Source organism: Protopterus annectens, chromosome 4.part0, assembly GCF_019279795.1.
Source record: "Protopterus annectens isolate FY-2018-M chromosome 4.part0, PAN1.0, whole genome shotgun sequence".
In the NCBI taxonomy this organism is placed as follows: domain Eukaryota; kingdom Metazoa; phylum Chordata; order Ceratodontiformes; family Protopteridae; genus Protopterus; species Protopterus annectens.
In genome coordinates, this window is record NC_056733.1 from 596,790,475 (window position 1) to 596,817,540 (window position 27,066).

Here is a 27,066-nt window from a genome sequence, read left to right on the forward strand (position 1 = left end):
GTCGGTCCACAGATCCGTCCCACATCCCCTGGACTTGTGCCAACGGCAGATTTAGATCAGTGAAGAAGTTGAGGTGTCCAGGATAGTGTCATAGTGCTGCCATGGGTGCTTTTACCTACCCCCCCCCCCATTCACAGCCAGTAAGAGTCAGAGGGTGGTGTGTTGAATGAGTGTCAGTGCTGAACTTCCCCTCACAACTGCATGGGGATGATATCAGCAGGACATCCCCTCCACCTCACCTTCAGGAAGCACCACTCAATTATTTCCCCAATCTCTATTAAGAAAATCAAACCATATAAGACTACCCCAAGTGTGTGCATCTCTTCCCCCCTCCCCAGGTTGGGCACTTCCATAATTCCTTGATGCACAGAAGAGCACTCAACCCTGCTGTTTGAACTTTGTTTGCTTGCTTGGGCTGTAGTTAGTGCCTTATCCCTCCACAACACTAGCACAAAGAATAGATACACTGTTAGGTTTGTAGTTGTGGAAGCTTTTAGAGTTGATTACAGTATGGGGTTTAGGAATTTGCCCTTTCTTATCTCATGGTTATGGATGGATGCTGATGTCATCAATCCAGATGTCATCAGATGTAATCTTTGAGAGGAATATCTTTTATATGTCAGACTTTGCAGTAATCAAATGCCAATAAATAAGTAAATAAATAAATGTGGCTGTTTCAGGGCAGTTTCTCTTTCCCAAAGAGCACAGTACTGCATTGTTTTTGTGTTGAGTATGAACACGTGGTCTTAACATTAGGTACTGTTATGGTCTGGGGCTTCCTGCAAAACAGAGGTCTCATTTATGGGGTTAATGATAGTGTCTAGTTTGCAGTCATAGGATCATTGGATCATAGGAGGTTACTAGGCTAACTGCCCCAGGGCTCTTACAAGCCTAGCCAAGTTCCCAAGGGTGTCTGGTTCAAGCAGACACTAAAGTCAGCATTTATTTCCCCTGTCCAAGAGGGACACAGGTGGTACCCCCCAGGTGAATTTCTGGTTACCCATCCAATTGTCCAAATTATGCTTAAATAAGGCCAACCAGGGGCTTTGTTTAACATGAATAGGAAGCTTGTTCCAAAAGTAGGGCAACCTCTGTGAGACACATCTGCCTCTCCAGCAAGTTCTGTTAATGTCACATGTCACAAAAGGAAATACTGTCAGCCCAGCTGTCTGGAATTTTGTAAATCATTCTGTCATTTTTGAAAATGTATATGATTCATACAGAGGTGTGTGTAAAGGTGTAAAGTACTGAGGTAAAATGTAACACAGCATGCCCTGCTGGCTTAGAACAGAAATGTATATAAACTATTGTAATTGTGTAAATGGATATGTTTTAACAGTAAAAACGAGAACATAAGAGGGTTAACTTGCAAAACTTCAAGAAAATAAGTTGAAATTAAATTGTTTTACGACTGTGCTATAAAAATTATCTCTCAGTTTCAGTTCAGTAACAGACAGAATGTCTAGAGCTAGAAGTTTTTGTATTCTCTTGGAAGAGAAGTAATTACTAGGTCTGAAATGCAGAAATTTTTTATTGTTTTATGACTTCCAGTGTCTTCAAACATCTGAGAGATATGCATTTTTCACACAGAGATGTTAAATTCTGTTAGTTTCTGACAAAAAGGGGTTTAGCTTGGGAACTAAAAGTCAGGTGACACAAAGTGATGTCATCCAAGCTAACTCAGCAGTAAAATTTGATATTTATTTAAGAACTCCCTCAGAGAGAGACTGTGCATTTTATATCTGTCTTTTGACCTAACAGGAACATTCACCCATCACCACCTTCTGCACTTCTCTTGCTGTAAGTAAGTTTTTAGGGCATAGTAACTATTTTAGATTTAGACAGGAATATATTAAAGTATAGCTTAGATGTTTTCTTTATTTATTTGAGACTGTCCTGCAATGTTGTTTTAAATATTTCCTTTGATTTTGAACTCTGATGTAACTGATTATTTACTGAGTATTGTCTTGTTCTTTTACTATTTATTTATTATTAAACGTATTTAAACTTATCTCTGTGGCTGATATCTGTGAGACATATTTAAGCTCTTAGCGTACTTGCATATCTGTTTGGTGACACTGTACAGGACACTCCTAAATAGCCTTGCTCTTGGTCAGACTACTGTTTGGATTATTAGTAACATTACACAGTAGGATTGGGCACCCTTTTTTAAGGGCCTTAGAGTAACTGATAAAGAGTTGGTTGGTGGCAGCTGGAACTACCTTATTGTCTGGGCAGAAGGGGGCATAACTAGCAAACCTGTGCCAGCCTTTCCCAGGTGTGTGTGTGTGTGTGTGTGTGTGTGTGTGTGTGTGTGTGTGTGTGTGTGTGTGTGAGTATATAAATCAGATCTCAAAGTGTGTGCATGTCAGCTACCTGGGCAGGGACACGAAGCACTGGTTGGACATAGAGTGTGCTGGAGATTTTAGCTTGGCCACTCAGCTGAGCTCTCAACCCTATAACTGTGCTAGTGAGGAATCTTACTGGGGATCTAGAGAAAGAGGGAGAAACCAGCCCCAGACTGACTATGATCTCTGTGTGGTTGTAAGGGAAATTGCACTTTACTGTGTGTGTACTTGTTTGTCATCCTCCCGGTGTGTACATTCCCCACTGTTGCCAGTGGTGAGGACTGAGGCTCCTTGATTACTGTGCCAGTGCAGGGGCATCACATCACATATCAGGTTAAGGTCCTTTGAACGAGTGACCCGTCTGCCACCATTTGCATTACAGCTAGGTCAGAGATTGCTCTATATGCAGGGCACAGGTCGCCTCTGAGCAGTCTGTATGATACAGAGTATGGTAACAATGATTTCAGTCTGTCCGCATAAGGCAGATTGTCAGTAAGCTTTGTCAGCCATAGACATTTGAAGTTGCTATGAACACTGGAGAAGTGTATTCCAAAGAGGTTAAAACCCAATGAAGAATCCTGTTGGACTCCACTGATGACATACCTTTTTGAGGAGAGCATGCCACCAACCCTAATTATGTGGATTGTGTTTGAGCTAATTTGCTGTCTAGTACAGTGCATAGGATTTAGTATTTATTAGGGTGAGTTTACCAGTTATACTGAAGTATGGGATAGTACCAAAGGCCTAAGCTATGTCAGGTAAGCCTTTTGCATAGATTCACCACCATCAAGTGCTTCAGTCTCTTTCTTGAAAAAGTGCCAGTTTTAGTGGTAAGGTTACCACCTGTCTGTTTTTTTCCAGACTACCCAGAAATCAAACTGATTGTCCAGTAGTCTGGAAAACACTGTTCAAACTGCAGAACTGGGCAGATTTACTATGTTTTTTTATACAGAAAGCCATGGTAAATTGGCAGATTTACTATGCCTTTCTGTAAAAAAGCATCACAAACCAGGAAAAGAGAATTCCCCTCGACATGACTATGATGCAACAAAAATGGTGGAAAGTGGGTGGGGTGAGGGAAGGAGGTGGGTGGAGTTAGGGACGTGGGAGAGGTGTGACCTTGGTCCAGTTTCGGCCACAACAAAACATGGCATCCCTATTTAGTGGACATGACTTGCCCTTCACAAAACTGAATTGACTCAGGACAGTGGCTGGTAGCCTGCCAGTAACTTGGGTTATGAGATCCAGCATAAAATATGTTTGGCTTTTACAAATAGTACTGGTAAGGCTAATTTGTCTATAGTTCCTGAGGTCAGTGATACGGCCACCCTTATCAAGGGGTTCCACTGTGGCTATTCTCCAGTATGTTGGCATGCATTCAGTAGAGAGGCAGAGACCTAAAATGTTTATAAGGGAGTCAATGATGCTGTGTATAGTGCCGACTAGCAAACAGGCTGGTACATTGTCAGGACTTCTAGAGCTAGTAATTTTGACTGTGGAGAGAATGACTAGGATCTGATCAGAGGTCATCAGAATCTAAGTAGCAAGGGGGGTAGAGAAGAGACAGTATGGAAAAGTTAAATTTAATTTATAAGTAAGTAAAGGTATGTTGTCTTCTGGGTCAGAGAAGGTGGTATTGTTTGAGATCAGTTATGTGACATAACTAAAAAGACCTTGTGATTGTTTTTGGAAGAGGTGAAAATATTCATCTTGTATTTGGCTTTGCAACTTTTGACATTTTTGTCTGAGTTGTTTGTAGACCACAAATGGATTCTGTTAGGCAGCAGTAAAGGGTTGCTCTGAGGTAGTTTACTTCATTTGTTCTTCAACCTGTGGCTCCTTGGATCCACATCAGATCTGACACGGCCGCATTTTGCAGCTACGGCTTCGAGCTCCATGCTCCTCCCCTTACCCATAATGCCCCCTGTCTCCCTTTAGATCTCATTTGCCACCTGAGAGGAAGCAGGGTGGTCCGAGCTCCATAGTGTTTAGCAGTGTTTTTTGAACAGTATTGGTTTCTTTTTCTTTTTGGCTTTGCTGTCTATAACTTCTCTTCTGACCTTTTCTGTACTTTCTTGGGGTTCTCCGTAGCAAAAGTAGTTCATAAGCTTTACTGTCTTTCCTCCCCTCTTCTCTTTCCAGATGGTGCGTATGCGTGCGTGTGTGTGTGTGTGTGTGTGTGTGTGTGTGTGTGTGTTTTGGACTGGCTGAGGCATAGCGGATGCCCCGAAGCCAGGCTTCAAAAGGTGCACAGAGTGTGGCCATAAGCTTTCTCTGGCAGATGGCCACACTCTGTGTATGGTTTGTTTGGGGGTGGCTCACCTCCAGGCCTCCCATCCTATTTGTGCTGGGCCTGTTGCCCTCCTCTGCTGGGACTGAGGTCCCATCTTCCCCTGTTGGGAAAGCAGCAGCTGCTACTTTGTCTTCCCCTTCCACAGCCTCTGGGACTCACCCTCCTGCCAAGAGGCCCATGGAAGGGGATAAAGCCAAAGAAGGAACTGCCTCGCAAGCGATCCCCTGACCGTTTGTCGGAGCCCGCCCCTCTGCCTAAGGTTAAGCCTTTTCCAGGCCAGTGACTCCTCTGCTCAGGTCTCCTAGGTTCTCACCTGAGCCCAGGGTACAGGTTAGCCAGTCGCCCCCTAGGCCTTCCCGCCACCAGCTTTCCTGGCCTACTTCGACGGCATCCTACCGCTCTACACGGAGCCTGTCTGAAGCAGAGATGGACAAGATGATGCAGAGGTTTATCCGCACTCAAATCCAGATGGGGGTCTTGCCGGGACCTGTCCCACTGGAGCGGGCTCCTTCCAGCCAGTGTTTAGACTCATCGCTCCTTCTCCAATCCGACCTGTGGATTCGGAGTCATTGGATCTGAGGACGATCAGAGTCGAGGGGTCGGTGCCGGTAGTACCCTGTACCTTGACGCCGGCCAGTGGCTTGAGTGTGTCGGATCTGACTGGATCGGATCCGAGCTCTCCGAGCCCTAGCCTCAGGGTCGGATCCGAGGGAGTGCTCTCTCCTCTGAGCTTGTCGGAGAGAAGCATTCCCCTCAGCATGTTGGCTTCCAGAGGCTCGGCCCCGGCTTCCCAGTTGGATCGGGGGGAGCGGCTTCTGCTCAGTCAGCCCAGGAGGTCTGTTCCCCCTTGGCATTCGACGTGGTGGAGAGGGTTCTCGCAGGGTCGAGGCCTCTGACTGTTTCATATTCGGAGTCTGTCCGGACCCCACTGGCCTTGAGTGTGGTTCCGATCATCTTGCCCGCTCAGGGACAGCCTTTAGCCGTAGCGCCCCAGGAAGCTCTGGCCTTGATACAACCCGCTTGCGAGACCTCCCCAGATAGTCCCACTGAGGAGCCCCCCTGCAAGCATACGTGTAAAAGGAGGCACTTGGACTCTTCTCCAGAGTCCCTCACCGAAGACACGGACCTGGATGAAGGGGAAGGTTCCCCAAGATCACTGTGAGGATGTCTCCTTTGGAGACATAATGGAGATCCTTCGCCAAAGAGGGGGGTGGTCCACCCCAAAACCTAACTCTGATGAGTCCGTGTTTCTGGGGTCAGGCCTCACCTCACCTCACCATGGCTCAGGTCCATCTACCTCTTGGTTGTCCCCTCCTGCCGATCCACTTGTGGATTTGATAACATCTAGGGTGTGGAAGGAGCCGGACACCATAGAACCAATACCCAAAAGCCCAGACAAGTTCTTAAGCCCCCCCTTGAACAAGTTACACTAGCACAAGGGGTCCCCTATAGATGCTATGTCGGTGGCAGTGACCACCAAGAAGGAACTTGCCCAGGAGAAGTCGAGAGCATTGGATCATTTTGGGAAGCGAGTTTATGCTTCAGTGACCTTCTGTGGGAGGGCGCTGAACTACATGGTGCACATCATTTGACTCCAGAGAGATCTGGTCAAGGAAGTCGCGGAGTCGACCCCTAGGTCCATGTCAGCAGAGGACAGGAAGAAGTTCGATGCATGAATGGCCACCCTAAAAGCTGTAGCCAACACGTCTATGCGTTTGCTCTCTCATGCCATGGAGGCAGCAGCATCGGCGGCGGGGTCAGGCGTTGCCATCTGGCATCACGCCTGGCTCAGCTTTTGTCAGTTCTCGGAGCCCTTCAAGGTGTATTTTATCAATACCCCTTTTGATGGTTCTTCCCTTTTTTGAGAAGACGGTTAGAGAGACTTTGGTCCAGAGGGAGAAGGACATGAAGAAACTGTCTGCCATCGGGATCCGCTTCTCACCACCTCAAAGGTCCTTTTCCAGGAACCAGTGAGGCCAGAAGAAGATGTAGATCCGCAAATCTCAGGCGTTTTCCCGGGACGCTCAGGACTCGCCTTCCCCCAGAGGCAGAGGGGGATATGATAGATCCCGCCCTAGAGGCAGAGGGGATCCTAAGAATTTTGCGTCCCGAGAGCTTTTCTCGGGTAAACCCAGGTAGCATCCCTGAGGGGTTGCCTGGCTGTCCATCTCTGGAGGCAGTCGGGGGCCACTTGTCGCTACACCCACTAGCATGGGAGTCCATCACTACAGATCGGTGGGTACTGCGAGTCATATCCAGAGGATATTTCGTTCCATTCAAGGATCCTCCCCCATCCAACAAAGTCCTGCTGGACGTTCCACCCTCACAGTGGGAGGAGGCAGTGTTGCAGGTAGATACACTGCTAAGAAAACGAGTCATCCAGCTGGTCCCCCCCAGACCAGTCCAGATCCGGGGTTTATTACAGGTTTTTTTAGTGCCAAAAAAGACGGGGGACCTCAGACCAATATTGGATCTGTCTATTTTGAACCTATCAGTAACCAAGACAAAATTCCGGATGGACACGATTCACTCTCTCCTGCCCTATCTGCAGGCCAGAGACTGGATGTGTTCGATCGACCACAAGGACGTGTACTATCACATCAAGTTGGACAGGTGCTCCCATTGGTTCCTTCGCTTCTGGCTGGGAGCCAATCATTACCAATTTTGAGCCCTCTCCTTTGGTCTCACCACAGCCCCCTGGGTGTTCACCAAGGTAATGGCGGCAGTAGCAGCTCACCTGAGGCTTCAGGGCATTCAGGTCTTTCCATACTTGGACAATTGGCTCTTTACTACCCCTTCATAGCATCTACTTTGTCAGATCAGGGACTCCTTCCTTCAGCTGTTCAACAAGTTGGGCATTACAATCAATATAAACAAGTCTGCTCTTCACCTGCTTAAGAGTTTAGATTTCATTGGGGCACGGCTGGACACAATACAAACGAAGGTGTTCCTCAAGTCAGACTGGATACGTAGCTTGAGGTTGCATGTCTTACGTATTCTTCAGACTCGTTTACCAACAGCCAAAGCAGTGTTAAGGGCTCTAGGTTCCATGGCAGCCACAATAAATCTTCTTCCTATGGTGTGCCTTCATATGAGGGTACTGCAGCGGACACTGGCGGTTCAGTGGTCATTGTTAGACCCTCCATTGTCTTTTCTAGTGAGAATTTCAAAAGTGTCCAGGGACTCCCTTTGGTGGTGGATTCAGTCCTAGGATCTCCTCAAGGGACGTCCTTTTCAACCTCCTTTCTTTCCCCAAGACCATGGTGACCACGGACACCACCCTACTAGGGTGGGGGGGCACTGCTCAGGAAGCACAGTCAAAGGCACATGGACCCCTTCCAAGACCTATCTGCACATCAGTGTTCTAGAGATGAGAGCAGTTCTTCTTGCGTTGCAGCCCTCCATGCTCATCTTCCTCTGGGAATGATTGCAATTCAGATGGAAATATGTCAGTGCTCTGGTATATCAACAAACAAGGGGGAACCAGATTTCATCCCTTATGTCGAGAGGCCATGAGAGTGTGAGAATGGGCGATCTCCACCGGCCGCTTTCTGGTGGCGACACATCCTGGGACTGTCCAACATTCTAGCGGACAGGCTTAGCAGATCGATCCTGATGCCTTATGAGTGGTCTCTGAAGCCTTCAGTGGCAGAACAGATCTTCCTAGAGTGGGGTCGTCCTTGCTGCGATCTCTTCACATCTCCTTCCAACGCGAAATGCAGCGAGTTTTTTGCTCTGAACCCCCCCACCAGGGGAAGCCCCCAGAGACGATCTGATTCATGCTTGGCCTCCCGGGCTTCTTTATGCATATCCTCCTCTTCCCCTTATGTCAAAGTTTCTACAGAAAGCCCAAAGGTTGGGGAGCACTGTGATCCTCATCTCCCCATTCTGGCTTTGACAGGTTTGGTTTCCCTTATTCAGGTCTCATCTAGTTGTTCCACCATGGACCTTGGATCCAGTGCCGGATCTGCTCTCACATCCCTCGGGGATCCCTCATCCAGATCTGGACAGTCTGAAGCTCACTGCTTGGCTGCTCCAGTTCCCATGATTCTTAGGACTCCCAGCCTGTCATCTCCTGTTACATCAATTCTGGTGGCGGCTCATAAATTGTGTACCAGAAAAGTTTATCGTAAATGGAAATGTTTTTCTATATAGGCCATTCAGAGGTCTTTGGATCCTTTCACTGCTCCGCTTTCGACAGTTTTAGATTTTCTAGCTAGCATTTTTCATCAGGGCGCTAGTTCCTCTGCTGTGAAAGTCCAACTAGCAGCCATCTCTAATTTTCATGTTGGGGTAAACATGTCTTCATTGGCTTCCTCTAAACTTTGTAAAACCTTTCTCAAAGGTGCCTTTCTTCTCAGATCTCCAATTAAGGAACCGATTCCTCCGTGGGACCTCACTTTGTTGTTGCAGGCATTGGTTTCTCTTCGAGCCTGTGGCATCTGTGGATCTACAATTTTTGACCTGGAAAACTGCCTTCTTGGTTGCCATTACATCTGCTAGAAGGGTGTCGGAGCTTCAAGCTCTTCTATCAAATTCCCTTATATGATCTTTCATAAAGATAGAGTGTCACTATGAATTAATCCATCCTTCCTGCCCAAGGTAGCTTCGGAAGTCAATATTAATCAGATTATTAATTTACCAGTATTTTTTCCTAACTACCAGAACGAAGGGAAATACAAATTAAATTTACTGGATGTACATAGGCGGTTGAGGTTTTATCTTCACAGGACTAAACCATTCTGCAAGTCTGATCAACTTTTTGTGTCCTATGCCAAGCCCTTCTTTGATAAACCTGTTTCAAAAGTGACTACTGCTCAGTGGATTTCACAATGCATTGGCTGGGCTTATTCAGGTAGAGGTTTGTCTCTACCAGGAAAAGTGAAGGCTCATTTGACCCAATCTATGGCTATATCAGCGGCCTTTTTGTCTAGGGTCTCTTTGGAAGATATTTGTTCAGCTGCTACTTGGGCCTCATCTCACACTTTTATTTCTCATTATAAACTGGATTTGGTCTGAAGGAGTAGAGCATCCTTTGGCTCTGTGGTGCTCCGGAGTATCCTACCATGAGGGCCTCCCAAGAGTTAGGTAGCTGGGGACTCTGTCCCACAGGTTGAAGAACAAATGAAGTAAACTACTTCAGATAAAGAAGTTATGTACTCACCGTAACGTTCCATCTGAGTAATTCTACTTCAGTTGTCTTAAACTGTTCCACCCTTCCTTTCCCCCTAACCTTATCCTTTGGGATATGACATGTCCCTTGTACCAGATGTTTTTTGTGGGAATCTTTGGTTCTGTCAGGGCTAAAATTCTTTTGTGAAATTTTGTGTTGGAGGATAAGGTGTCATTGGGTCGGGTGTCTGACACCTGTTAGGCAGCAAACTCAATCTGAAGGGAGAAGGGAGACAGGGGGCCATTATGAGCAAGGGGAGGAGCATGGAGCTCGGAGCCGTAGCTGGAAAATGTAGACGTGTCAGATCCTATGTGGATCCAAGGACCCACAGGTTGAAGACAAATGAAGTAGAACTACTCAGATGGAATGTTATGGTGAGTACATTACTTCTTTTTAGTGAACATGAGGCAGTTGTTACACTGACTCGGGGTGGCTAATGCTGGCAGACTGACAACAGATGAGCAGACTCTGATCCCATGGTAGCAGTGGTTTGGAAGGTCAAGGCTTGAGTTAAGCAGATGTATATTAATAATGCTCTACTTCTAAGACTGAGAAGGGCAGTATGAGTTGTACAATATGGGACTACCTACAGCAAGAGGAGGCTGTATAAGTAGTGACTTGGGCAATTATGGATGCAGATAAAATGTAACAGAGTGGCACAACAATTCAGTTACAGGTATCACATTTGAGGCAGGCTTGACAAAGAGTACAAGGAGTGATTTAAGCAGTTATGAACATAAACAAATACAATATTTGAGTAAAGACACAATAGTGCAGGCATAGACACCACTGTTAAGGCAGGCTTGACAACAGAGTACAACGTACTGTGCAACACAGTAAGATATGCAAAAATATCTGACAGTGTTGGTATGGGTACCACAATTAGGGCATTCTTAAAAGTGGACTTGCTGAGATTTTATGCAATGGAGTAGGGTTTGACAGTGAAATAAAATATTCTATGCAACAGGGTACAGTATAACCCAGTACTGTATAACTGTGTACAACACAGTGCAAGATACTGTGTAACAAAGTATAGCATGAAACATTGCAATACAGTACTGTATGAGTAAAATGACACAATAGTGCAGGAAGGGTGCCATAGTTAAGTAGACCTTGTTCCTCTACTGAAAGACTTTAAATTGAAAGCTATTTAGTAAAAAAAAAAAAAATACTAAAAAAACATGTTAAGCAATTACAAAATAAGCCTTTTTTTGCAGAAAGCAACCCCCCCGAACCCCCCCCCCCCCCCATCAGGGGAGATCGCCTGTACCCTCCCAACTTGCATATATACCAATTCCAATGTTGCACAGCAGTGGGGAAAAGTGCAACCTCAAAAATTGCTGAAAGCTGTTTTCAGCCATTACACCTCGACCAAATGGCAATTGATTCAAAGCTGTTCTGTAACATGACGCATTCCCATTTAAGGCATATGTAGAATGCAAAGTGTAAACTAAAGCAGAAATACAGACAGTTAGTTGCAGTGAATTTCAGATACTATAATAAAGTAATCCAGGGTACATTGTCGCATTTTTAACACTAAACAAGGCACATACCTATAGTAAGGCATTTTTAAGTCTGGAAGATGATGATAAACTTACTATTGTTTGTTCTGTGTACAGATTAACACTTTTTTGTTAAAATGGACAATCTATTCTTTATGAAACTGATTAATAATAAGATCTAAGAAGTTTTTTAAAAATTGTACATACTGTACTGTCACTGGTACTTCTCTAACTTAGCAGTGTTTACCTTTTTATGAGAGTGGAATTGTTTTTTTTTTTTTTTTTTTTCAAAAGCTTTCTTTATTTCCTTGCTTATGAGCACCTGCGATAAGTGAACCTCATGTTGATAGCTATTTGAGGATGGAAAGGAAGCAAAGATTGTAGTGCTTATACAGTAAGATACCGCACTCCGTGGATTCTACGAGCTTTCCTTTACTAAGTGTACTTTTATTGTTCAAAAAACAAAAGTAAGACTTTTAAACAAAGAAAATGAATCCGGCAGCTGTCTGGAAGTCATACTGAGCGCAGGAATAGATTTTTAGCAGTTCTACAAAACACAACCTGTTGGTTCGAGTCTTAGTTGGGCCACGTTCCTTAAAAAATTTCCCTACTTTCACCTTTCCAGTGTCTGCAGCAAACTTTTATTTGCAACAGGCTTTCACATTACATGAGATTATTAGATTTACAAGCTGTTCCATGGTTGTTGGCTGCCTTACTCCATTTACACTAAGTTGTCAGTTTAGTGACTAAACTACAGATTTCTTGTTTGTGACCTTGTTCTAGGCTGGAGGAGGTGCATTCCTTTAGAAATGGCAGTACTGAAGATCAGACTTGTAGGACTTCAATATGTCAGCGTCATGTATAACAGGTATTACAGGTTCACTGTGCAAGTTGATGATTACTTTTAGGTAAGGCTGCAAAGTCACTGGTAATCAAGCATATAACTAGCAGTCTTTTGGATTATTTTTTATGTTTTAAAGTAAGGCTGATGTCATCAAATTCAGTTTCCTTAATCTCTGACTGGTTTTGTACATTTTTTAATTTGATAATAATTTGAAATATACATAATTTTTTTTTATGTTGGCTTGTTGCTATGATGTAAAACCTTGTTACATCGATTTCAGTAGTTATGATTGTGCTTGAACTATCATGAGAGTTGAGGTGTGTAAATTAATGAACGAGTCATCAGAAGTAGAACTTATTGCAGTACCATTTCTTGTCTAGTAACCTGAAGTATATAAAGGCATATCCTCTTGCTGTGTCTTGCAGGTTCATAGAAGACAGAGATGAGAACAGAAGGCTTAAGATTAGAGTGGCACAAATGCAATAACATAGTCTTTAGCAAGAAAATGTCATCAAACTATGGGATTGCATTGCATACACCTCATTTCATTCTTTGTGGAAGAGTTGGAAATATTTTTATATGGCATTAAAGACAGCCAAGTGAATATTTTATATGGCATTAAAACATCCATTGATACCTCTAAGTATTATTTAAACTTTATCATAGTGCTGACTGTATTCTCTTGTATAATTACATGTTTCCTTCACATTATTTGTTATCAGAGCAGTCTGTGATTGGCTGGACATGTGCTTTAAGCCCCTAAAGTTCTTTAGAGGCCACCTTCATGTTTATAAGCAGTGATTCTCAGTTTGGATCATAGATTGTTAATTTGGGAATAATGAGCTACATTTTTTACTATGAGAATAATACATTATATTTTTTTCTACCTGGGCATTGTTCTGAGTTTTCCTCTGATTTTAATGCTCATGTACTTAATGTTGGGATACTTTTCGCTACAGGCCACTTAGCATTCATGTTGTACTGTGGATTGTTTTTTTTTTAAATTTTTTTGGACAATTGCATGTAGAAATATTGCTGCGTAGTAGCAGTAGTCTTACAGGAGTGAGCCTGTACAGAATTTCAGGAAACCTTTGTTTTGTTACTCCGGATTGTCATAGTGATGGTGTAAGGGAAGTTGTGCAGAAAAAGTATTATAAGTGGGTGGTGGTGGGATCAGTACAGTCCATTATTTATGGGACTGCACCCCTTCAGAGAGATGTTGCATATCTTTGTGCTGAAACAGGAGATAGCTGAAGTCAAGGCAAAGTTGGCTAGTCAAGAGGCTGACGTACCTGTTCTACCCAAGAACAGGTAAGGAACTAAAGGTAAATTAAGGTTACTAAGGTAAAGGTACTAAAAAAAATGGTTAAAGCACAGTAAGATATGGGGGTGAGCATAGTGGCACACTTTTCCAAAAGCATGTGTTGACAACTCTAGCTAAGGCCACATCAGACCTGCAGAATGAGAAGGTTATGGAAAACCTTCTCAGAGGAGATCTGCAGGAGAATGGCAGTAGTCCTCCTCAGTAAAGAAGGGTGCATTGAGGAATTTAGTAATTAGAACGATATGCCTACAAACCAGGGAGATGAGGTACATGCTTAATGTTATAAGTGGAAAGAACAAGAAATGAATTCTTAGGATCATATGAGCAACTAAACATTTTAGAACGTTTTTTATATGTTTATTTGCCCCCTGCTCCCTCACCAGTCACTAGTGATAACTGGTGGTTCCGGAGTATTCCATCTTGCCCGTTATTCCATTTCTCATTCATTCCCATGTTAGGAGTGAGATTTAGAAAGGCAAAGGAGTCACTTTTATGTTACAGCCGGGATGTTTTTGTTGATTATCCAAATGCTTGAACCACATACAAAAACCCTAAAGCATTTATTCATTTTTCTCTGTGCATTAAAAGTGATAAAAGTTGTGCCACTGTCTATTTCTCAGTCATGCATACTTTGGTAATTTTGAAATTCCAGTAGATCTCTGCATGCTCTGTGGAATCCATCCCTCTTCCTCAAGAAAGACAGTCAAAAGCTACTTTCTGTCTACCCCCTCCCATCATACAGCTCTGTAGCACCCAGGCTAACTGTCAAACCCAGGTAATGAGGCAGGCAAAGGGTAGGAGGCTTGCCACTGTTGTCATTTTATGACAATTTATCTAGCTGGGAAAGTGATGCAAATAGTAGTGCCAGAGGAGTTTAAGGAAGTAAGAGGGAGCCCCAGCTGAGGCACATACCCAGTAACATTGTCAGAGATGCTTCTTGTCCATGGCTTGGATAGTGACAGAGGTCTTTGTATCATAGGGCTGAACAAATGTTTGAACAGCTTGATGCAGAGTTCATGTCTTTGGTTTCACTTAGAAGTGGAGATCAACTGTAAAAGATCCAGGCCTATATTGAGATGATAGTTTGCATTTTCTTTCAGAAAGTGGAAGCAGGGCATTAGAAGTTTGCTTTAAGGGTTTCATTAGCAAACACTCAAATTAATCCAGAGTATGAAGAAGTGTATTTCATCAACAAACAAATTGTGGCTTTTGACCTCAAAACAATGAGGTAGTTAGTGAAAGAAACTCCATTAGAAAGATATAAAACTGTATTCAAGGATAAAACAAAATGCAGTGGTACCTTGTAGTCTGTTCCATGAACAGGTTGAAGTAGTGGTGTTAATAGAAAAGACAGTGCCTTAATACTGGACAGGAGGAGAAAAATGAACCGCAGTGAACCATGAATGGGATTTAAACATAACCAAAGTTTGTAGAAGGGTGTCATGAATAAAATCTGATGGGATCATACCAACAGCATGTACAAGTGAATGTGATGGATGGAGGAACTGTGGGTCCCCCCAGAGACAGGAAGTGGTTCAAGGCAGTGTGCACAGGGGTTGCACACAGAACCCTCCTCATCAGCAGAAGAAGATAAAAAAGGTAGCTGAACTTATTAGAGTGGTGGAGAAGGGCAATGTGTTTTAAGAGAACCTTCATGTTTGACTGCATCTTATCAAAAAGCAGAATCATTCATAATGCTGTACAAGTCACAGATACTAGGTTTATGAAGTTTGTGGTGGAGCTGCAGAGATCATGGGATCAGGTCCTACAAAGAAGCACAGTGTTAAAGGTTACTACCTTCCCTTTATTAAATATTGTATCAGTGTTCTTGTACCCCAGTAAGAAGGGCTGTAATAGCTGAAGGAACTAAAAGAGTTAAGTGGCCTAGTACAGTGTGAGCCAGGCCCTTTAGAGTACCTCAGGGTTTTATACTTGATTCACCCCCTTAGTTAGGCCCTTCAGAGTACCTCAGGGTTCTGTACTTGATTCACCCCCTTAGTTAGGCATTTCAAAGTACTCCAGGGTTCTCCACTTGGCTCACCTCCTTAGTTAGGCTCTTCAGAATGCCACAGGGTTCTGTACTTGGCTCATCCCTGTAGTTAGGCCCTTCAGAGTACCCCAGGGTTCTGTACTTGGCTCTGGCTCGCTCCCTTAGTTAGGCCCTTCAGAGTGCCCCAGGGTACTATACTTGGCTAACTCCTTTAGTTATGCCCGTCAGAGCACCGTGGGCTTCTGTACTTGGCTCACCCCCATAGTTAGGCCCTTCAGAGTGCCCAGGGGTTCTTTACTTGGCTCACACACATTATTTAGGCCATTCAGAGTGTCCCAGGGTTCTAGATTTGGCTCAGTGCTAGTCTGTTTTTGTAAACAGCATGTGGCAGAATGCTGACAGGTATTTACTGATCTGAATCAGTAAAAGGATTAGTCTCAGTAAAAAAACAACAACAGTTGCCTTCTATTTTGACACTTCTGTTGTTAGCATAGGTACCAGGTACATGTTCTGAGCTAAAAGAGGCTGAGCAAGCCATAGAAGCAATTGAACGTTAATATGGGAATGCACGTGCTATTTTGCATATAGGTCACCCTATACTCAGCCTTAGGCAACATTCATATGCAAAACCTCTACTATCTGTACTACACTGGCTGCCCCTACCACATGGCGTTATGTAGAAAGTGCTTTGCAGTAGCTGACTGGTTGTATTCTTTCTGTCCACATTAGTTACAAACACGATTTTTCAGCCTGGTTATTTATGTAATTTGCTGATAATAAAGTCCATCTGAGAAGAAACAAATTTCATTATAGTCATGGGGAGAAAAACTTCAGTGAAAATGAAAGCCAAATAAATCAGTAGTTGAATAAAATTATAAGAAGAATAAAATATAATAAGATGGTAAACGGACAACAATTGTGTATGTACAATAAAAAGACACAGTACATCATTTCATAGCAGTAAACATTAAAAGCATCCCAAGAGAAGTGTATCTTCTTGGCCAGAGAGGAAGAGCATTTAAACTTATTTTCAAGTAGAAAACAGATTCTAACAATTAAGACATACGTTTGATAATTACAGAAACAGATTACTGCGAACTGACTCTATATTATGTTCGATGAAGATAGTGCAATGACAGCTTTTGAAAATGATTTGTCATAAACAACTGTCACCGTTCCACTTTGAATAGCAGTCATTTCCTCACCTGAAAGATTGTTTGGGATTTGTTCAACTTTGGGAAAATTTTGTTCCTCAGCTTAACTATAGCTACAGGAAAGCATGCTTTTCCACATTTCATTTTTTAAATACTAATTATGTCCAGCAGAGGGTCACAGACCTCACGGCGATTTATTGTCACATTATAGTACAGCATAGAGAAGAACATTTGAGTGAATATTTGGATTTATGTGCAGCTTTTATTTGAATTGATGATAGATGATAAAAATCTAACCAGTGTAGGTAACAAGGAATGGCCACAATGCCCGATACTAAGTTAGCAATTCTTTTGTATGACTGTTCAACTTTGTGCCAAAACTTTGTTGGCTAATAAAGCTGCAGAATTAAATAGTTAAGGAGAAAACGGCAGATTAGCGATTAATAGTGCAGCACTAGGAGATAGAAATATTTGACTGTATAAAGTCTATGCTGTAGCATTTTACACACACACGTGCGCGTGTGCGCACACACACACATACACACACACACACACACACACACACACAAACACGCGCGTGCACACACACACACACACACACACACACACACACACACACACAGAAACATGTGCGCGTGCACACACACACACACACACACACCTTGACATAGTGGTGAACTTAGAGAGCACTTTACCTTTAGAGGAAGATAAGGGCTGACAGCAAGTTTCAACAAGGAACAGTTGCCTTTTGAGATGTAGAAGGGACAGAGAAACAGATAGATGTTAGAATCCTAATTTCCAGAATCCAGAACTGAGAAATGATGGTTCAGTGAGTCTCCAAGAGCTTTAAGACTGAGGGAAGGAGCAAGGCTGGAAGCTGTCCCTGTAGAGGAAGCTGGATATATATCACACAAGTCTGACATATAGGAGAGCTGTTGAGTGGAATGTGTTAAAAACCCTTTAAGTACAGGTAAGTAATGGTTTGCTTTTAAAGTAATCTGTGAAGAACTTCTTCAAAGATGAATGATACTTGCTAAAGCTGTTGTAAAGAGTGGCTTTATTATTTTATTGTTTACATTGTTTGCTACAAAGAAGCATTTTTTTTCCCAAGGTAAACAATCCTATTCCACCTGAGAAAGTTGTTCAGAGACTGGTTTATTACCTTCTATACTGTTACATGCTGCATTCTTGGTTTTTAGCGAGCAAAAAATATGCTTTATACAAGTTATAGTTTGTGAAACTAGCGTAAGAGTACTGCATTTTAATGTCTTTTTCCCCATTAAAAAGTTACATTTTATAAAGCTACCCAGAAAAGTGCTCTGCTTAAGATTTTATTTCCACATACAGAAAGGCAGGCAATGGTTAAGCAGTACGATTGCTGACTGTCTAACAACCCTGGATGTGAATACCATCTCTTCGAGTGCAAGGAATGTGTGTTGTTTTAACAGAGAAGCTTTTTGTAACTGGGGAGCTATTAAACACTGTGCCTATATGGGTTTTCATTCTGCAAGGTTCATTGAGGCAGTGTGAAGGGTTACCTGAAGGAAGTATGACTGCTATTCTGGTTGTCTGTTTTTCTGTGAAGTCATACCTCTGTCTGTACTGAACTGTATCTGATGAATGCTGGGTAAAATGTAAAGCATATATGTGGCGTTGATGGACTCTAACAAGACTTGCAAAGAAACGATCAGTACTAGTCATCAGCACTTCCTTATCACAGAGCAGCTGGTTGCCATACTTGAGACCTAGCAACCCACTTTGCTGGGTGTCTCAAAAGCCAGAAGCACTGTGAAGAACCTCAGTAGGAGTATTGATATGGAGGCTTACCTGGTTGCCTTCTAAAGGTAGACAGCTCAAGAGCAGTGGTCGCAAGCCAAGTTTTCCATCATCCTGCTTGACTGAGGATTTGCTAAACACCTGTTTGGACGTGGAAGATGCGAATGCCCAGGACTACCAGAAACTGAAACAGGAAATGTTGACAAGGACTGTTTCTCGAAGTTCAGATCCTCAAGTTCCACTGATGAACATTTAGTATGTATACATGGCTGACTTAATATATATTTTCAGCCTGTGGCTAGTACCTCTTGAAAAAAATGTAAGCAAAATGTTAGAAATCCTGTTTGTAGGTAAAGTCTGTAAATAAGTTAAAAAGAGCACTGCCTAATAACTTAAAGGGTGTATTCCACATATCAGCACAAAATAGCTCTCAACTGTCCAGATTTTCACAGAATCTCCAGATTTTTGACACGTATTTTTGGTCAATTTCTCATAAAATTGTAGTTTTCTGGCAAATCACTGGCAAATCATTGAAGTCAGAAAATAATGGCAGACATTTGATTTTCAGACTTTATATTCTTCAGAAAATTCATGCTAATGGAAAACCTGTTGTTCTATCAACTTTCTAAGTTTGTAAGAGCAATATATAAAAGTGTCTCTATTTTTGGGCCTTTGACCCCCATTAGTTGTAACTTTGTCCAGAGGTTGAGAAGTATGCAGCACGATGCTTGTATAAACTGTTAATAAATCGTACCTTAAAGCATACTTGTGAAATGTGAACTTCAACCCCAGAACTTGAAAGTGCAGAAATCATCTGTACCACACTAACTATAAATTCAAGAAAAACACTTAATATAATTGGCTGCTATATCCCACCTGGAAATAATGCCCCAGTTATAGAATATCTGTTACATTGGACAAGTAGTACCCTTAGTCAGTAGACATTCATACTGAGTGATTTTAATTTAGACAGGTTTGAATGTGATACAGATCACCCCATACATCACATAAACTTGCATGGTTTTACACAAACTATTCAAGAACCTACCCGTATAGATAAAGCTAGTAAAAAACAATCAACCTTGGATCGGATATTACTAAATAACTCCTCTCACTCATTCCAGTCAGGTTGTCTTCCTGATGGTCTGAGCGACCACCTACCCACATTTCTTATACGACAACACATATTCCCACCAAAACCTATGTTTAAACAGCTCAGAAAAAAAAATAACTTTAATCTTGACAACTTCTTAGCTGACCTACAAAGGTGCAATTGGACTCCACTCAAATACCTTGACCTAGATGATACAATGGACCACTTTAATAAATCCTTTTTAGATATATTAAATGCACATGCCCCTGTTAGAACCATCAGAGTAAAATCAAACTATGCCCCCTGGCTAAACAGAGACACTAGGGCCCTTCTGAAAACTATAGATAAAGCCTGGGAACTATGGCATAAGACCAACACCGTAGTTTCTAAACAACAGTATCAGGAACTGAGAAGTAAGGTAAAAAAATAAATAAGACAGGATAAAATAAAATTCTGTCATAACATTCAAAACACTTATCAAAAAACCCTCAAAAACTCTTGCAGCCTATAAACTCAATCCTTCACCGAGGAAAATCTACTACACCAACCCCAAACATCCACAACAATTCCGATAGCATAGCTACCATTCTCTTTCTCCCCAGTTCCTACAGCCACTATAAAAAAATACTCCAGAAACCAAAACCTACTGCACTTGCCATAGATAACTTACCCATTGAATACCTCAAAATTGCAGCTGAATCTTTAGCCTTCCCAGTATCAATCCTTATAAATAGATCCATTCTCGAAAACAGGGTCCCTCAACTCTGGAAAATTTCCCATGTATTCCCACTTCATAAAGGGGGACCATCCACAGAACTGACAAACTATCAGACAGTTGCTATTCTTTCACCTCTTAAGTTACTTGAAAGGTGTATTCATCTCCAGGTCATGAAATTCTTACTAACAAATAACCTTCGCTCAAACACTCAGCATGGGTTTCACCCATCCCATAGTACCCCTACAACTCTGTTATCCTTCAATAACACCGTAAACCAGCACAGGAATGACAACAACTTTGTACCTGCCATCTTTCTAGATGTATCAAAAGCTTTTGATATGGTCTCCCATTCCAAACTAATAGATGTACTAACTGAACTGTCTTTCTTACCATCTGCCACAGCATGGTTTCATTATCTGGCTGTCAACAATCTGTTCTATGGCAAGGTGACCTATCTCCACACCTTCCTTTATCCACTGGTGTCCCCCAAGGACCTACCTTGGGCCCTCTCCTTTTCTCCCTCTTTACTAATAATTTACACACAACTACTCCACATGGTTCTATAATACAGTCTGCAGATGATTCAACACTTATCTGTGACTAATAATCTACACACAGCTACTCCACATGGTTCTATAATACAGTCTGCAGATGATTCAACACTTATCTGTGACTAATAATCTACACACAGCTACTCCACATGGTTCTATAGTACAGTCTGCAGATGATTCAACACTTATCTGTGACTAATAATCTACACACAGCTACTCCACATGGTTCTATAATACAGTCTGCAGATGATTCAACACTTATCTGTGACTAATAATCTACACACAGCTACTCCACATGGTTCTATAATACAGTCTGCAGATGATTCAACACTTATCTGTGACTAATAATCTACACAGCTACTCCACATGGTTCTATAATACAGTATGCAGATGATTCAACACTTATCTGTGACTAATAATCTACACACAGCTACTTCACATGGTTCTATAACACAGTATGCAGATGATTCAACACTTATCTGTGACTAATAATCTACACACAGCTACTTCACATGGTTCTATAACACAGTATGCAGATGAGTCAACACTTATCTGTGACTAATAATCTACACACAGCTACTCCACATGGTTCTATAACACAGTATGCAGATGATTCAATACTTATCTGTGACTAATAATCTACACACAGCTACTCCACATGGTTCTATAACACAGTATGCAGATGATTCAACACTTATCTGTGACTAATAATCTACACACAGCTACTCCACATGGTTCTATAATACAGTCTGCAGATGATTCAGCACTTATCTGTGACTAATAATCTACACACAGCTACTCCACATGGTTCTATAATACAGTATGCAGATGATTCAGCACTTGTCTGTGACTAATAATATACACACAGCTACTCCACATGGTTCTATAATACTGTATGCAGATGATTCAACACTTATCTGTGACTAATAATCTACACACAGCTACTCCACATGGTTCTATAATACCGTATGCAGATGATTCAGCACTTATCTGTGACTAATAAACTACACACAGCTACTCCACATGATTCTATAATACAGTATGCAGATGATTCAACACTTATCTGTGACTAATAATCTACACACAGCTACTCCACATGGTTCTATAATACAGTCTGCAGATGATTCAGCACTTATCTGTGACTAATAAACTACACACAGCTACTCCACATGGTTCTATAATACTGTATGCAGATGATTCAACAGTTATCTGTGACTAATAATCTACACACAGCTACTCCACATGGTTCTATAATACAGTCTGCAGATGATTCAGCACTTATCTGTGACTAATAATCTACACCCAACTACTCCACATGGTTCTATAATACAGTCTGCAGATGATTCAGCATTTATCTGTGACTAATAATCTACACACAGCTACTCCACATGGTTCTATAACACAGTATGCAGATGATTCAACACTTATCTGTGACTAATAATCTACACACAGCTACTCCAGATGGTTCTATAATACAGTATGCAGATGATTCAGCACTTATCCGTGACTAATAATCTACACACAGCTACTTCACATGGTTCTATAACACAGTATGCAGATGATTCAACATGTATCTGTGACTAATAATCTACACCCAGCTACTCCGCATGGTTCTATAATACAGTATGCAGATGATTCAACATGTATCTGTGACTAATAATCTACACACAGCTACTCCGCATGGTTCTATAATACCGTATGCAGATGATTCAACACTTATCTGTGACTAATAATCTACACACAGCTACTCCACATGGTTCTATAATACAGTCTGCAGATGATTCAGCACTTATCTGTAACTAATAATCTACACACAACTACTCCACATGGTTCTATAATACAGTCTGCAGATGATTCAACACTTATCTGTGACTAAAAATCTACACACAGCTACTCCACATGGTTCTATAGTACAGTCTGCAGATGATTCAACACTTATCTGTGACTAATAATATACACACAGCTACTTCACATGGTTCTATAATACAGTATGCAGATGATTCAACACTTATCTGTGACCAAATCTACACACAGCTACTCCACATGGTTCTATAATACAGTATGCAGATGATTCAGCACTTATCTGTGACTAATAATCTACACACAGCTACTCCACATGATTCTATAATACAGACTGCAGATGATTCAACACTTATCTGTGACTAATAATCTACACACAGCTACTCCACATGGTTCTATAATACCGTATGCAGATGATTCAACACTTATCTGTGACTAATAATCTACACACAGCTACTCCACATGGTTCTATAATACAGTCTGCAGATGATTCAGCACTTTTCTGTGACTAATAATCTACACCCAGCTACTCCGCATGGTTCTATAATACAGTATGCAGATGATTCAACACTTATCTGTGACTAATAATCTACACACAGCTACTCCACATGGTTCTATAATACAGTCTGCAGATGATTCAGCACTTATCTGTGACTAATAATCTACACACAGCTACTCCACATGGTACTATAACACAGTATGCAGATGATTCAGCACTTATCTGTGACTAATAATCTACACCCAGCTACTCGGCATGGTTCTATAATACAGTATGCAGATGATTCAACATGTATCTGTGACTAATAATCTACACACAGCTACTCCACATGGTTCTATAACACAGTATGCAGATGATTCAACACTTATCTGTGACTAATAATCTACACACAGCTACTCCACATGGTTCTATAACACAGTATGCAGATGATTCAACACTTATCTGTGACTAATAATCTACACACAGCTACTCCACATGGTTCTATAATACAGTCTGCAGATGATTCAACACTTATCTGTGACTAATAATCTACACATAGCTACTCCACATGGTTCTATAATACCGTATGCAGATGATTCAGCACTTATCTGTGACTAATAATCTACACACAGCTACTCCACATGGTTCTATAATACAGTCTGCAGATGATTCAACACTTATCTGTGACTAATAATCTACACACAGCTACTCCACATGGTTCTATAATACAGTATGCAGATGATTCAGCACTTATCTGTGACTAATAATCTACACACAGCTACTCCACATGGTTCTATAATACAGTCTGCAGATGATTCAGCACTTATCTGTGACTAATAATCTACACACAGCTACTCCACATGGTTCTATAATACAGTATGCAGATGATTCAGCACTTATCTGTGACTAATAATATACACACAGCTACTCCACATGGTTCTATAATACTGTATGCAGATGATTCAACACTTATCTGTGACTAATAATCTACACACAGCTACTCCACATGGTTCTATAATACCGTATGCAGATGATTCAGCACTTATCTGTGACTAATAAACTACACACAGCTACTCCACATGATTCTATAATACAGTATGCAGATGATTCAACACTTATCTGTGACTAATAATCTACACACAGCTACTCCACATGGTTCTATAATACAGTCTGCAGATGATTCAGCACTTATCTGTGACTAATAAACTACACACAGCTACTCCACATGGTTCTATAATACTGTATGCAGATGATTCAACAGTTGTCTGTGACTAATAATCTACACACAGCTACTCCACATGGTTCTATAATACAGTCTGCAGATGATTCAGCACTTATCTGTGACTAATAATCTACACCCAACTACTCCACATGGTTCTATAATACAGTCTGCAGATGATTCAGCATTTATCTGTGACTAATAATCTACACACAGCTACTCCACATGGTTCTATAACACAGTATGCAGATGATTCAACACTTATCTGTGACTAATAATCTACACACAGCTACTCCGCATGGTTCTATAATACAGTATGCAGATGATTCAGCACTTATCCGTGACTAATAATCTACACACAGCTACTTCACATGGTTCTATAACACAGTATGCAGATGATTCAACATGTATCTGTGACTAATAATCTACACCCAGCTACTCCGCATGATTCTATAATACAGTATGCAGATGATTCAACATGTATCTGTGACTAATAATCTACACACAGCTACTCCGCATGGTTCTATAATACCGTATGCAGATGATTCAACACTTATCTGTGACTAATAATCTACACACAGCTACTCCACATGGTTCTATAATACAGTCTGCAGATGATTCAGCACTTATCTGTGACTAATAATCTACACACAACTACTCCACATGGTTCTATAATACAGTCTGCAGATGATTCAACACTTATCTGTGACTAAAAATCTACACACAGCTACTCCACATGGTTCTATAGTACAGTCTGCAGATGATTCAACACTTATCTGTGACTAATAATATACACACAGCTACTTCACATGGTTCTATAATACAGTATGCAGATGATTCAACACTTATCTGTGACCAAATCTACACACAGCTACTCCACATGGTTCTATAATACAGTATGCAGATGATTCAGCACTTATCTGTGACTAATAATCTACACACAGCTACTCCACATGATTCTATAATACAGTCTGCAGATGATTCAACACTTATCTGTGACTAATAATCTACACACAGCTACTCCACATGGTTCTATAATACCGTATGCAGATGATTCAACACTTATCTGTGACTAATAATCTACACACAGCTACTCCACATGGTTCTATAATACAGTCTGCAGATGATTCAGCACTTTTCTGTGACTAATAATCTACACCCAGCTACTCCGCATGGTTCTATAATACAGTATGCAGATGATTCAACACTTATCTGTGACTAATAATCTACACACAGCTACTCCACATGGTTCTATAATACAGTCTGCAGATGATTCAGCACTTATCTGTGACTTTTAATCTACACACAGCTACTCCACATGGTACTATAACACAGTATGCAGATGATTCAGCACTTATCTGTGACTAATAATCTACACCCAGCTACTCCGCATGGTTCTATAATACAGTATGCAGATGATTCAACATGTATCTGTGACTAATAATCTACACACAGCTACTCCGCATGGTTCTATAATACCGTATGCAGATGATTCAGCACTTATCTGTGACTAATAATCTACACACAGCTACTCCACATGGTTCTATAATCCAGTCTGCAGATGATTCAGCACTTATCTGTGACTAATAATCTACACACAGCTACTACACATGGTTCTATAATACAGTCTGCAGATGATTCAGCACTTATCTGTGACTAATAATCTACACACAGCTACTCCACATGGTTCTATAATACAGTCTGCAGATGATTCAGCACTTATCTGTGACTAATAATCTACACACAGCTACTCCACATGGTTCTATAATACAGTCTGCAGATGATTCAACACTTATCTGTGACTAATAATCTACACACAGCTACTCCACATGGTTCTATAATACAGTCTGCAGATGATTCAGCACTTATCTGTGACTAATAATCTACACACAGCTACTCCACATGGTTCTATAACACAGTATGCAGATGATTCAGCACTTATCTGTGACTAATAACCTACACACAGCTAGTCCACATGGTTCTATAACACAGTATGCAGATGATTCAGCACTTAACTGTGACTAATAATCTACAAAAACCTACTCCACATGGTTCTATAACACAGTATGCAGATGATTCAACATGTATCTGTGACTAATAATCTACACACAGCTACTCCGCATGGTTCTATAATACAGTATGCAGATGATTCAACATGTATCTGTGACTAATAATCTACACACAGCTACTCCGCATGGTTCTATAATACCGTATACAGATGATTCAACACATCTGTGACTAATAATCTACACACAGCTACTGCACATGGTTCTATAATACCGTATGCAGATGATTCAACACTTATCGGTGACTAATAATCTACACACAGTTACTCCACATGGTTCTATAATACCGTATGCAGATGATTCAACACTTATATGTGACTAATAATCTACACACAGCTACTCCACATGGTTCTATAATACAGTCTGCAGATGATTCAACACTTATCTGTGACTAATAATCTACACACAGCTACTCCACATGGTTCTATAGTACAGTCTGCAGATGATTCAACACTTATCTGTGACTAATAATATACACACAGCTACTTCACATGGTTCTATAATACAGTATGCAGATGATTCAACACTTATCTGTGACCAAATCTACACACAGCTACTCCACATGGTTCTATAATACAGTATGCAGATTCAGCACTTATCTGTGACTAATAATCTACACACAGCTACTCCACATGATTTTATAATACAGTCTGCAGATGATTCAACACTTATCTGTGACTAGTAATCTACACACAGCTACTCCACATGGTTCTATAATACTGTATGCAGATGATTCA

The 27,066-nt window shown here is 41.4% G+C and overlaps 1 protein-coding gene across 6 annotated transcripts in view; it reads left to right on the top strand.

Moving 5' to 3' along the window:
- Positions 1–27,066, top strand: part of NCOR2 (nuclear receptor corepressor 2) — a 3,277,114-nt gene that overhangs the window by 1,420,270 nt on the left and 1,829,778 nt on the right. The window contains exon 1 of one of the 6 annotated variants that reach the window (XM_044068535.1): positions 17,481–17,598. The exons of the other annotated variants lie outside the window; for them this stretch is intronic. The gene's annotated coding sequence lies outside the window, so the exon portion shown is untranslated. Of the gene's footprint in view, positions 1–17,480; positions 17,599–27,066 lie in introns of those variants that run through there. 6 annotated transcript variants of the gene reach the window in all.